Source organism: Canis lupus, chromosome 13 (genome assembly GCF_011100685.1).
Source record: "Canis lupus familiaris isolate Mischka breed German Shepherd chromosome 13, alternate assembly UU_Cfam_GSD_1.0, whole genome shotgun sequence".
In the NCBI taxonomy this organism is placed as follows: Eukaryota; Metazoa; Chordata; class Mammalia; order Carnivora; family Canidae; genus Canis; species Canis lupus.
Window position 1 is genome coordinate 59,485,026 of NC_049234.1, and position 14,370 is coordinate 59,499,395.

Sequence of the window (14,370 nt, forward strand, 5' to 3'; positions counted from 1 at the left end):
TGATAAAAAGAGATTGACTCTAGTATGTAATAACTTGAACTTCCATTGCTGCTCTGAAGCAATGGCACTCCAAGTCTGAAGCCAGGGGTTATATAGAAGCAGTCTATTCTGCATGCAGCAAATAGGAGGGCACTGTGTCTGTAAAGAATTTCAAAGCAAAAGGAAACTGATTAAAGTTGGTGTGCTCATTAATGTCATCATGCACTAGAAATTCTAAACAACAGCATTGATAAAATATTCCTCCCTGCTGGGGGAGGACTAGTCCCACTGATGCACCACCCCCACCTTACCTCCTATATTATGCTCTAAAATTATCCTGTGGACATTAGATTTTTCCGGTTCAGTATTGAGGCTTCTGACACATCTTAGTGCAGTTTTTTTTTCTCCCAAATTTTTATTATGTTCTACAGTAAAAATACATTTTATATCACAGTATCATACATCTATATTTGTGTGTATATGTGTGTGAGTGTGTGTGTGTGTGTGTGTGTTTCACAAGACAGTCTTTTCTACTAACAGGTAATGGCACTGAGTTTGAAAAATATCACTCTAATTTGATCCTTAGCCATTCAAACTAAAACTACCAAGACTGTTCTAAAATGAATTAAATAGTTCCCCTGGGGCCCCATGAACTAGATATGATTTAAAATTAGAAATAAACTAGCTTTCTGATAGCAAGAGGTGAAAATAGAAATGAAAGAGCTAATTAACTTCCTTTGGCCTCTTTACTAGAAGGCACAGACAACAGAGAAAATAGTAATCAAAGCCAATATCCAGGCTGAAGGGTGGATATCACTGAAAGACCTCCCAACTTTACTCTGGAATTTCCATTTCCAAGACTGGCCCTGAGTACCATTTTTCAATTTCTTCTCTAACCTTACTCCCTGTCTGAAAATATACTATTATTCTCATTGAATTCTGGCCAATTTCTAGTTCAAATTCATGTAACACTGAAGTCCATTAATCTCCATACCTTTGTTTTAAAGATTTATTTATTTATTTGAGAGAGGGAGAGGAAGAGAGAGAAGCAGACTCCCTGTCAAGCGGGGAGCCCAAGTCGGGCTGGATCCCAGGAGCCTGGGATCCTGTATGACCTGAGCTGAAGGCAGATGCCTAACCAACTGAACCACACAGGCACCCCTCTCCATCCCTTTTTATACCCTGTGCCTTGTTTCATTCATCTCCGGTGAGTGTACTAATTCCCTACGTATCTCTATCATTATCTATGCATTATTCAAATACTTCTCACTGGAGGAGTTATTTTATGCCCATAATTTATGTATGAAACCAGTCATGACGCAATGTTGGCTGGCCAGGATTTCCTCATGAAAACTATAGTTAGATACCTAATAACAGCAAGATGCGAAGTTTATACTTAATGATACGTCTCAAATATTACAAATTATTTCTCTCTTATGTACTCTTCAGTTTATGATAGAGACCAGTTGTAAACAAGGATTTAACCATTATTACACAATTTCCAAAAATTTACTATACACAGCTAAAATTTTATGAAATATATTTAGGCAAAGATTTTGAAGGATGATTTATTCTGTGTTTTACATAAACAACAATTCAGTTATCTTATGCCAAGGGAGAAAATGACCTTAAATCTTTTTCAGTAGAGATTGTAGGGACTGATTACAGATTAATATGCACACTTTTTTTCTAGTTTTATTTTTTTAATTTTATTTATTTATTCATGAGAGACACAGAGAGACAGAGACATAGGCAGAGGGAGAAGCAGGCTCCCTGTGGGGAGCCCGATGCAGGACTGATCCCAGGACCCTGGGATCAGTACCTGAGCCAAAGGCAGATGCTCAACCACTGAGCCACTGAGGTGCCTCTCTAACTAGTTTTAATATAGGTTATCATTTCTCCTAAGTGATGGTTTTTCTCATTATTAAAATGAGGGGTTTCAATATTATTTAACAGTTTTCCATATGCTCGTGATAATATGATATGGCAGTAATTGTAAAAGGACATTTAATTATTGAAAGGCTGGTAGGTAAATTATTTGAAGATAATGTGATTTTCTAGAAAGAAAATCCAAGTTAGTTAAGGACTAATTAGCTAAATAATCAAAGAATTCAAAGTGTATTGATTCAAAAAGTAAATATGGCCAATAATAACTTTATCAGTATTGGCCAGTTGTAAATAATAAAATCTTTTCACAAAGCAAAAATGGTGAATGTAACTAGTAATGTCCTTAAGAAATGTTCAATAACCATATAAAGAAAGCTACACATATTTTAAAGAGAAGAAAAAAATACTACAAAGATATGCAGAAAAATATACAAAAGGCTAAATGGTTTATTTTTATACATGAAAACTGATAACACAATTACTGAGTAAATGGAATACTTTTTTTTTTTTTTTGAGATTTTATTTATTTATTCATAGAGACAGAGAGAGAGAGAGGAGAGATACAGGCAGAGGGAGAAGCAGGATCCATGCAGGGAGCCCGGGACTCCACGATCGTGCCTTGGGCCAAAAGCAGGCGCCAAACCAAGGAGCCACACAGCGATCCCAAATTCTGACAATTTTAATGTTTAATGTTCCTTTAGGTATAAACCTCAGAATGTTCTCAAATTGTGGCTCTTCAAATGCTTTCCACACATAATCTCTCAGAGGCTTCAGTTTAGCAGTTACCCAAATAATCACAGTAAATAATGCATGGTTTTACAAAGCAGGTAAGGCAGCAACAAGGACAGTACTAACAGTACTACCTGGAAAATCAGGCTAAAGTTCCAAATCTGATTTTCAGCATTGAATCTTTCTACCGGTGATTTAATACCTCAAACATGAACTTAATAAAATTGAGCACTCTCACTGGGCTGAAGAAGTGGGTGAAAGTTTCAAAGATCACCAGTTTTTGGAATTGTGGTTAACATCGTAAGTCAATATTTTGCACTCAAGAGCAAAAGTTTCACATATCAGGAGATAGAGAATAAATACCAGTATACTGAAAAGAATATTTTTGACTAGGAAACCAGATCCCAGTTCCAGAATTAGTCACATACTGACCTTGTATGTTATCTACCCCTCTCTGGGCCTCTATTTTTGTTTTTGTCAAAAGAAAGTTTGGATTACCTCATCCCATCTCTTTTTTTTTTAAATTCTAAAATAATTATACTTCCATGATTTTAATCCCATGACCTATGACGAATCTAAGACTATCTGTAGTAGGATCAAACAAAGTTCTGATCATCAAAAATATACCTTGTTCAAGATGCAGTGTGATTGTGGAAATGATTATGTTAAATGCAGGGATCCAGGAGATAAGCATTAATTAAACGAATAAACAAAATATATCACTGAGAGCACTAGCATTATACATTTTAAAGTTTCTGATCTGCACAGTTATTAGATACATAATCACTATGTTAAATATGTCATGGACTGAGTCACTAAATGAAAAAAAGAAACAGCTTTTTTTGTGGGCTTATATATTTTTAAAATCTAGCTTCAAGGCTAATGAATTAGCACCATATCATTACATAAACCTGCTACTCTTTTCTCCCTTGAAAAGAAACAAATCGGTGGTCCTCTGATATTTTGTTCTTAGGACCACCCCATGCCCTTAAAAATTACTGAAGACCTTAAATAGCTATGGTTTATGTAGACTATCTATCAATACTTGCAGTATTAGAAGTTAAAACTAAGAAATTTAAAATATTTATTTATTTACAATAAAAATAAACCATTTAAAAATAACATTTTTATTTTTAAAAGATTTATTTTCAAAAAAATGTGAAATGTCTATTTGTTCTTGGTTTGCCATTAATTGTCTTGATTGAAGTATTTTAGGAAAATTCTATCTCACATAGAGATGTAATTGGAAAGAAAGAGTATTATGATAGGTTTTCAAATAATTGTGGATATTCTTGATTTTACAGCAAAACTTGAAAAATGGCAATTTCTTAAAGGTTAGTTGTTGCCTTGTAGAATCTGAGGCCATATCAATGAAATTTTTGTACTTTGTTATGTTAAAACCCATCAGTATTTTTCTACTTTGAGTGGATCTTTAAGTGTGTATGATTTTGTAATATTATGCACTTGCTCTTTTTAAAGAACTGATTCACTTAATTCACATAATCATCCATATCTCTCAAGTATTGACACATTTATTTATATGATATCAAAAGCTCTCCATATTTCTTAATACCAACACCAATCTCATTATAAAAAGTAAGTATACTGAAAGCCGTAAAATTTACAGGGGATCATGCAAGTTTTTAAAAATTTGAATTTACACTAGTGAGTTTGAACTTTATCACAAACAACAAATTATTGTTTTCTTTGAAGTCACAGCTTCCCTTATTAATTTTTAATAGCTACCTGCCAAAAAAACTAAACCTAAGTAACCATAGTTTGTCTGTCAGTTTCTCTTTAAAGTAAAAATGATGCTGTATGTTAAATAGTAGCTTTTACAGCTTTTTTCAAATATCTAAAAACTTTCCTCAAGACCATTGCATTTCAGTATGAAGCAGAGGTGTTTTCATTTTGTCACCAGGTGTACTAATAAAGGGCTGTACCTAAAGGTCAAGATTTAATAAAATTAATACTTTTTGTTCTTCATCAATAACATTCTTAAGTGAAACTGGAATTCTTTTTTTCTGGAATGCTTGAAATCAAAAAACAATGGCAGTGGGGTGCAGTGTGGTGCTATTGCCTTGATTCACACTAAGGTCCAGCAGTTTTAATCATCATTGCTTTCGCTTCAATCAGTACAAATGTCAACATAGCAAAACCACTAATGATACTTAAATTTTGATGTCAAAAGCCCATGAGAATCTCAGGGGTTCCCAGGAGTCTTTGGTACACACTGAATTAAAGTTTTTGGGCAACGCTGGTGGCTCAGCGGTTTAGCGCGGCCTTCAGCCCAGGGCCTGATCCTGAGGACCCAGGATCGAGTCCCATGTTGGGCTCCCTCCATGGAGCCTGCTTCTCCCTCTGCCTGTGTCTCTGCCTCTCTCTCTGTCTCATGAATAAATAAAGTCTTTAAAAATAAAAATTAAAAATTAAGTTTTCAAACAACATAAATGCCATTATAAACCTCCCACAATATTTTTTTAAATTGACTGTAAGTACATAATAATGCAATAAATTGAAATGCCTAATCATTCAAGAGAGGATAAAATTTGAAAAAGACAGATTTAAAATGTAAGCATGAGAAGTGAATTTTTTGAAATCATATCATAGTAAATATAACAGGGCATAGGAGGAAAGTAAATGGATTTTAAAATATGTCTTTAATCCTTTTAACCATTGTTTCCATACCTTGTAGTTTCTGGTATTGAAGTGGTTCCGTCATTAGACAGTTTCTACTTCTTTGGCTGGCAGCTGTTGGAAATGATCCTAGAATGCAACTCTGGAATCTTTTCTCTGACATCCGAAATATACGACAGACAATGCAGTTAACCTCCTTCTCCTAGAGCTTAACCCTTTCAATCTGAGTCAGACAAGAGCCCCAGTTTCAAAAGGGTTCTTGCCAATTGAAAACTAGTCACATGCCATCTTTTTTAGCCAATCATAGGGCCATGCTAAAAACAACAGCTGGTCAATTGAGACATCATTCTAACACCCCTATAATCACCACTAGCATTATTGCTGGCTCTATCAGAGAGTTCTGAGGACAGTACACAATCCTGTCAAATCTTACAGCTTCCAACATGTAGAAAGAAAAAATTATGCTCAGTCTATAAGAGGGTTATGCAGTTTGACCCAAGCCTCACACTAAGTCAGAAGTTAAAATACTGATGAAAGAATTTAGATATGGGATCTTTATTTCAAGAGATACCTTTTTTCTTATTCATATTCCTTTATGCAGCTAAAGAAAATGAATAGGAAATAACCTCTACTCTAATAATTTGAGTGTTCTTTGTCAATACATAAAATGGCTTTGCGATTCTTAAGTACCTGCCAGGGAAAAGTTACAGTATGTAGCTAATATTTATTCAGCTTCTACTACTGTAAGGCATGCTTTTAGGCACTAAAAATTTGAAGGATTTGGCAAACATTATTACATAAATTAAATTACTCACAGTATTTTTAGTATTTGATTAAAACCTCTGATTCAAAAGGTTGTTGATTGGAGATCCCTGGGTGGCTCAGCAGTTTAGCGCCTGCCTTTGGCCCAGGGCATGATCCTGGAGTCCAGGGATCGAGTCCCACATCAAGCTCCCTGCATGGAGCCAGTTTCTCCTTCTGTCTGTGTCTCTGCCTCTCTCTCTCTCTCTCTCTCTCTCTGTCGCTCATGAATAAATAAAGAAAATCTTCAAAAAAAAAAAAAAAAAAAGCTTGTTGATCAAATACCCAAAGGAAAAAAATCTGTAGCTACTTTTTGCCTTTAAATTATTCCTAATTAACAAAGGAAATATATTCAAATTACTGCCACCCCATGCTCTTAGTGTACCTGTGACATTAGTAGATTGTATCTAATACTTGAAACATGAATCAACTGGGAGTTACATGACTCCTCAACAACTGCTAATTACAGGGCAATGACTGAGAAACTACTTGCTGAATCCCTACTGTTTCCAGCCAGTCAATCTTGCAAGTTTTCAGGGCTCAGCCTTCAGATATCTTCTCTATCATATTTACTCTCTAACTTCCATGGATTTTCTTTGTTTCAAATATACTCTTTATATGTTCATGGTTCTCAAACTTATATTTCCAGTCTTGATTCCTTCTCTGAACTCCAGACTTGCATATCTAAATCTCTGCTCAACACACTCACTTGTATTTCATGCAGGCATCTTATATTAACATGTCCCAACCTTAACGATTAGTTCTCCCTAACCTTCCTGACTGCTACTTCTCACTCAGTCTCAGTCTCAGTAAATTGCAACCATTCCTCACCCAGTTGGTCATGACAAAAACCTTGAAGCCATCCTAGATTCCTCTCCACATCCAATCCATTAGAAAGTTCTTTTTTTTTTTTTTTTAATTTTTATTTATTTATGATAGTCACACACACAGAGAGAGAGAGAGAGGCAGAGACACAGGCAGAGGGAGAAGCAGGCTCCATGCACTGGGAGCCGGATGTGGGATTCGATCCCGGGTCTCCAGGATCGCGCCCTGGGCCAAAGGCAGGCGCCAAACCACTGCGCCACCCAGGGATCCCCCATTAGAAAGTTCTAGTTTCTATCCTCAAAATTCAGATCTGACCACTTGTACCATCTTCACCAATACCACTCTAATCAATAACCTCATCATCAGTCATCTGAAGTACTGCATTACCTCCTAACTGGTATCACGACTTCCATGATTGGTCCCATTCAATCTAACCTGAATACAACAATTAGAGTGATCTCATTGAAATATTAGTCAGAATATGTTGCTGCCTGGCATAAACTCCTCAAGTGCCTTTTCAGCACAGTTAGAATAACATTCAGTTTGATCTTAGCTTAGAAAACCATATATAATCCTGCTCTACTACTTTGTTCTTTCCAACCTAATTTTCATTCAGTTCCAGCTATGTTGTCCTCAGCCTTTGTAGTTTCTATACTCTCCCTCTTTGAAACTCTTCCTGGAGATACTTACAAGTCTTGCTCCTTCATTTCTTTCACATCTCTACTCAAATGTCACTCATCAAAGGTGCTTCTCTGACCATGTTCTCTAAAATAGTGGCTCTGTCACTCTCTATTCTCAACCTCTGCTTACTTATTTTTCTTAGCCTTTATAGCTTATCTCTAACTCTATATATCTCACATACATATATGTATGTACATACATATATAATAATTTGTTAATTTATTAGTAGAGTGAAAACATGGATTGTTGCCTCTTTAATGCTTACAACAGCAGTGTGATGAGAAATTTAAGTTCTCATAATATTTTTGTAACTTTTCTCTGATTTTAAAATTATTTTTAAAGAAGAAAGAAAGAAAAGGACAAACCTAATGAAGATGACAACAAGGAAAACAATACAGTCCCCACGTTATTTTCCATAACAAGTAAGAAGGAATTCAGGAAAAGGAATCCATTTGGCTGGGTTTGTAGAAATTTCATCTTTCCAAATTAACTGTCAATAGTAGTTGACTCAATAAATATTCTTGGATATTTCTTATTATGCTGATACCTATAGCTAAATACCTATTTCATAATTGAATATAACTATATCAGATTTCTAGGACTTGCAGCTGCAAGTTTGAAAATCTTATTTTAGTATTGCTTACTTCTTGTTAGATACGGCTTTACTGTATATATTTAGTAATTTAGATTCTGTAACATATTAAACAGATCCTAAAATGCTTGAAATGTGCCTTTCTAAATATTTTTTAAATCCTATTTAAAAGGAGAGGGCAGATGGTGGCAGAGTAGGAGCACTTTGCTTTATTCTATGAATACAACTAGAACCATCAAATCATCCTAAATATTCCAGAAATCAACTGAAGAATGGCAGAACAAACTCCACAGCTAAAAACAGAAGGGAGGGCGCATTGAGAAGGTAGGAAGTGTAGAGACACAGTCTGGGAGAGAAACAGACCAAGGCCACCATGGTGGTGAGGAAGCGGAGGACTTGGGGAAGGGCAAGAGACATCCTAGCACGCAGGGGAGTCCCCGGGAAAGGTAATTAATTCCCCGTAGCCATTGGCTTGGAAAGCAAGGGTGGCAGAATTTTGTGATTTCAGGCAACCAGTGGGGCTTAAAGCCTAGAATTTTAAAGGTCAGCAAGCTTGCTGGGACAGAGCCCGGAAAGCACTGCACTGCTCTTGGAGAGAAGGCAGGCAAACAACCCATGGACAGAAAGCCCAAAAACAGTGATCTGAAGAGGGCCTGGAGCATACAGTGGAAAGGTGATTTGCTCATCTTGAAATGTGTCCCAGAAAGGCAGCATTCAGAGAGAACCCTCCAGGAACAAACAGGCAGGTGTCATTTCCCAACCTTGCCCCTCAGCATGAGCACAGGGACACCTATGGGAACCAGTGCGGCACCCATACTTACTACCTAACTTGCTTACCCCAATGTCCACATGGACATTAACTCCATAAAGGAGCTAGAGTATAATGCTAAGTGAAGTAAGTCATCCAGAGAAAGACAAATACGTTATGATTTCACTCGGATGTGGAATTTAAGAAACAAAACAGAAGAGCAAAGGGGAAACAAAGAGAGAGGCAGGCAAATCAGAAAATAAACTCTTAATTATAGAGAACAAACTGATGGTTACTAGAGTGGAGGTTGGTGGGAACAATGGATAAAATAGGTGATGAGAATTAAGGGGCACACTTGTTGTGGTGAGCACTGGGTGATGTATGGAGGTGTTGAATTACTATATCATACATCTGAAAGTGACATAACTGTTGGTTAACTAACTGAACTTAAAATAAAAACAACAACAACAAAAAAGACCCAATCAACTGGTGTTATGTAACTGGTAGAAAATACTGACATACGTATTTGCATGCAAAATAAATATTTGAGGAAAAAGGGATATGACAAAATAGAGTTCAGAACAGTTCTTGATTTAATCAAGATTGCTGATTTCCTGTTGCTATACTAAGCATTTTCAGTACTTTGTTTCCTTAATCCTAACAATGTTGTGAAGTCTATACGCTATTATTCCCATTAATCTGGAAAGTAAACTAAAATCAGGGAGGTTGAGTCAATTTCTCAAGCCACAATATGACTAACAGAATTGGGACTGGAATACAATTTTTCTCATTGAATCATTGGTGACCCTAAGATCCCCTACCATTAGCCTTTCTTCCTGAAGTCAAATCCTAATTACCTTATTAAAAAATATCATCAGCAGTTTTATATTGTGAAAACAGAATCTCTTTGGGCTTGGTTACAGTTACTTGACTGAGAGGCCAAAGAGGAACAGAAAAGGAAATTATATTTATTGGGCTCCAAGAAAGTAAAGGAAGTTGCCAATAGAAGAGCTATGACAGATTTCCTGATTCTAACTTCTGTGCTTTATAGTTATACATCTAACTATTCAGGTAATTAGCACTGAAAATCTCTTACTTGATTTGCAAGAGGTGGAGTTTAGGATATTTTAGGGACAGGCATATCAGAAATAATTCTGATGTAGCAATAGGTGAGTATATGGATAAACAGGTTGTCCCATGTGTAATTATTTGTTTGCTTACTATTGTGATTTATGTTAATCATGCTATTTATTAATGGTCAATATCCAGAGCAAATTTGCTAATATACTGTTTAAAGAATAATAACCAGTCATGAGAGAAAAAAAAAACCAGCATGACCACTATTTCCATTCCTGTTATAGGAAGAAAATGAAGTGGACCCTATCAAACTCTGGGGAGAAAGAAGGTCAGACACACAGAATACTTTAGTGGAGCTATCAACTTTTGCCCTATAATTAGTGGTGATCTAACTGATATGTGTCTGCAAATGTCAGAATAAAGGTTAGGGAGTCCAATAAACATGACAGGGGATCAAATAATGCAGCACTTATATTAAAAACTCAGACATCTCCTGACATAATGCTGTGTATTGACTACTTTGGGTGACACCAAATTTCTCATCAAATGGTCAATATATCCTCGCATGACCTGCTTGCTTAACACATAAACACAGATCTTGTTTCTTGCTATACCGAGCATGTAAGCAATCTGATCATTGTCTTATGATGACTGAGGTTGCAGGAATTCGAAATGTATTGTCACTTGAATGCTGAGTCATCCAAGTGACAACACACATTACCTAATTTTAAATAACGTATTAGAGGTTTAACCTGTCTTGGATTAGAGGAGGCTCTGATTAATGTCTTTATCATCTGAGCACTGAAACACATAGCTATGCCATGTACTTATACCTCAGAAGCATGTTCTTTCTCATGTTTAAGCAGGATCCTTTCAGAACAAAGACTTATTTCCCTCTTACATGTTTCATAATTTGGGACCATTCTTCAGTAGCACCTCATATTAATGAATTCTCATTTCAGGCAAAGAGTCGATGATAACTATAAAGAGGAAATATAGAGTCTCCTGATGCTATTTTAATTTGAATTATTCACTAAAAATGGTGATATATAACATATAATCAATCTGCCTTGTGGTATGTGCTTGAAATGAGTACTTTGTAGATTTTTTTAATTTATTCAGCAAATATTTACCTAAGGCCCACCACGTAGAGATACTGTTCTAGATGCTGGAGTGCTGGAGTGATAGTAGTGAATACAACAGAGTTCTTGCTTTTGCGGGAGCTTATAGTCAAAGAGAGGAGACAGAGTAAAATAAATGCATAATATATTTCCAGATTGCTTTTGGTGCTATGAAGCAAGTTAAAAGCAGAATAAGGACTATCCTGCCAACATCTAGTTTCTGTAACAATCAATCACCATTCTCTGTGGGAGGAGGGTGATTTACTATATTCTAGGCACTGCATTAAATGCCTTATATTCATTGCATTATGTACAAGCCTGGGTACTAACCATTATCATTTCTACTTTACATGAGGGCCTGAGGAATGTAAGAAAGTTGGCTAAGTTTATACAGCCGTGCAGTGGCAGGGACAGAATTCCAACACAGGTCTAATGATGTCAGCGTCCACGCTTTAAACTATTGCTCTAATGTGCCTCTACCGGGCTCAATGTGCTGTTTGGCTTTAAACCCAGTTGAATATGGCATAATGTATAAGAACAGTAATGCCATTAAATAATGAATGGACAGAGAAAGGGGAACACATCTGTGAGTTAGATGAGGAAGCATGCTGATGTTTGCGGGGCCTGGGATTGTCTGGAGCAGGTCAGAGAGGCAACTGTAGATTTGAAACAGTTTCAAGGTCTAAACCGGGCAGTTGTTATTGCTGCCATGCATTTGAATTTGCTGTGTGTTTATACTTTCCCTCCACTAGATCATGTGGTTTTAGAATTTATTAGTCAATTATGTAAATCTTTATTTGTCATGAAAGTTGATAATGTCACTTGCAAGAATGTTCTTCATCCTTCCCTTTAAAATGAAACTTAGGGCGCCTGGGTGGCTCAGCCGTTGACCATCTGCCTTTGGCTCAGGGAGTGATCTGAGAATCCAGAATCCAGATCGAGTCTCACTTTGGGGTCCCCGCAGGGAGCCTGCTTCTTCATCTGCCTATGTCTCTGCCTCTCTGTGTGTGTGTTTCTCATGAATAAATAAATAAATAAATAAATCCTTTAAAAAAATAAAAATAAAAAAATAAATATGGTTCCCAAAACCATATTTAACTCCTGCTAGAGGTGATGGCACCCTTATGAAAACTGTGCCCTCTGGGCTATTATTAGCTATCCCCATTTATTTGACACTTGGTACAAATTGATCAGAACATGCACAAAGCATCTCAATTTATATTCTTTGTTTACCATAAAAAAGGACTGGAAGGGAAGTTTTTTCTTTGTCTTCCCCTGCCTCCTCACAGGACTATACTTTGCCCATTTATTAGTTGTCAAGTTACTCTGTAAGTTTGACATTTATGGAAACTGTGAAGCTTGATGGTTGGGTTGCAGTGCCCTCTGCCGGGAGAAATGGTAGAGCACAGGTGTTCTTTAATAAGCCCAGATTTCGGACATAAAAACTAAATTTATTGTTCCTTAAGCAAATGCATATATCCTACATAGAAAAATAATTCAAAATAATATATTTATTTATAATATATGTATTTAAATAAACAATATATTTATTTATATACAAGCTTATTTTAAGGAATTTAAAGTATAATTGAGCTTATATAAATTGGATTGACACAAATTTTATTAACACATCTGTGGAAAGCAAATGCATATACCTGTTTTCTTTTCCCTCTTTTACCCACTTAAGGAAAAAAGTTAGCTCTCCAGTACCAGACTGAGCTTTTGATCATTTTGCTGTAAAGAATCTCTTGCTTACTGTCTAAACCCTTCAGCTCTATTTCTACTCTTTTTTGGTATGAAACTTTAGTGTGACTCTGCCTATAAGTCATCATTCTGGTTGATTAACAGAACACTTTACTGTTTATCTATAGAAACTATCTATTCTTTTCGATAGTAGAAATTAGTTCCAGGGGTCTGTTTTGTGGAACTAGGTTAGGCCAATTTAGTTTAATAATACCTCTCCAAATATCCAAGTGTTCTCTCACATTTCTCAGCCTCCTTAAAATTTAAGGGGCCATTTGAGGAGTTCTGTCTAAGACTCTAAGACCATTCGTGGATATATTTTCAGTTCTGTTAGTGGATCTATTAGCAGCTTTCTTTCTCTGCCATGGAGATTGTGGAGGCTACATGTTCACATGGCAAAGTCACAGTTAAGAGCAGCCTGAATTGCTCATCCAGCTGCCTTGATAATTCATCCTACTGCCAACAGTCTATGAGTGAGAAACAAATTGTGACGCATTAAGCTATGCAGATTTAGGTGTGTGTTACAGTAATCTAGCCTATCCTAGCAAATGAGGCTGTATTCAGTCACAGTGTTTGACAGCATGTTTTCTCTGCTTTGGATGCCCCACCCAAGTACCTCCACCCCTTCACCAAGAAGTCTTTTTCTGATTTCTTCTTGTTCATCTTTTATGGCTTATCTCAGCTTCAATTGCCCCCATCCCTCTTCTTGGGTTAGCTGCCTCTTCAATATACTTCTTTGTACATATGTATGGATGAAAGACTCTTGGTTATTTATGGATGGACAAAATTATTTTGTGGTTATCATAGATACTTCCCTTTAGAAAAATTAGCATTGCTCAATGGTTTCAAAAGCTTGGTCTGATACCCCAGGGGTCTCTGAGACCCTTTCAAGAGATCTCTGAAATTAAACTGGTGGTGCAAAAGCAATAGTGGTTGAAACTGCTGATACCTTAGTAAATCAAGGTATTGACATCACTATATTCTTCACTGCCACACAGTCACGGGGAAAAAAAAATTTAACTTTATCTAAGAATTCCCTGGATAAAACATTAAGAATTATAAACTATAAAATCTTAAGGCTGAGGATGCTTTGTAACATTCTGAATGATGAAATGAGAAGTATACATAAGTATTTTTGCTACATATTGAATTAAAATGGCTCTCCTGAATAAAGGCCTTCAACAATAGTATGACTCACACGCTGAACTCACCACTTTTGTCATGGAACAAGATTTTATTTGAAAAGAACGACTGACAAACTAGTTATTTAGAATCAATATTTGCCAAAAATTATCTTGAAATAAAGGAAACTTGTCCTAATGAAAACAACTGACAGTATTTGTTGCTAATGATAAAATATGAGATTTAGCATGAAGAATAAATGTTGATAAATTTATATGTGCCTGTTGATACTTAGTGACTTTATGATGGGATCAGTTCTGATATTAATGAATATGATTATGTTTATACTGATTAATAAGAAGCATCAACGTTTGGAGCATCTACATAACTCAAAATGACCAATAAATACTGTTACAAATGCATGCATG

General features: G+C 36.1%; 1 protein-coding gene across 1 annotated transcript in view; it reads right to left on the reverse strand.

The window, feature by feature from the left end:
* The window catches only part of LOC482174 (transmembrane protease serine 11F), a 100,683-nt gene extending 95,237 nt beyond the window's left edge, over positions 1 to 5,446 (reverse strand). Inside the window, exon 1 of the mRNA XM_038556211.1 lies at positions 5,284 to 5,446. The gene's annotated coding sequence lies outside the window, so the exon portion shown is untranslated. The remainder of the gene's footprint in view (positions 1 to 5,283) is intronic.
* Between the last annotated feature and the right edge of the window lie 8,924 nt (positions 5,447 to 14,370).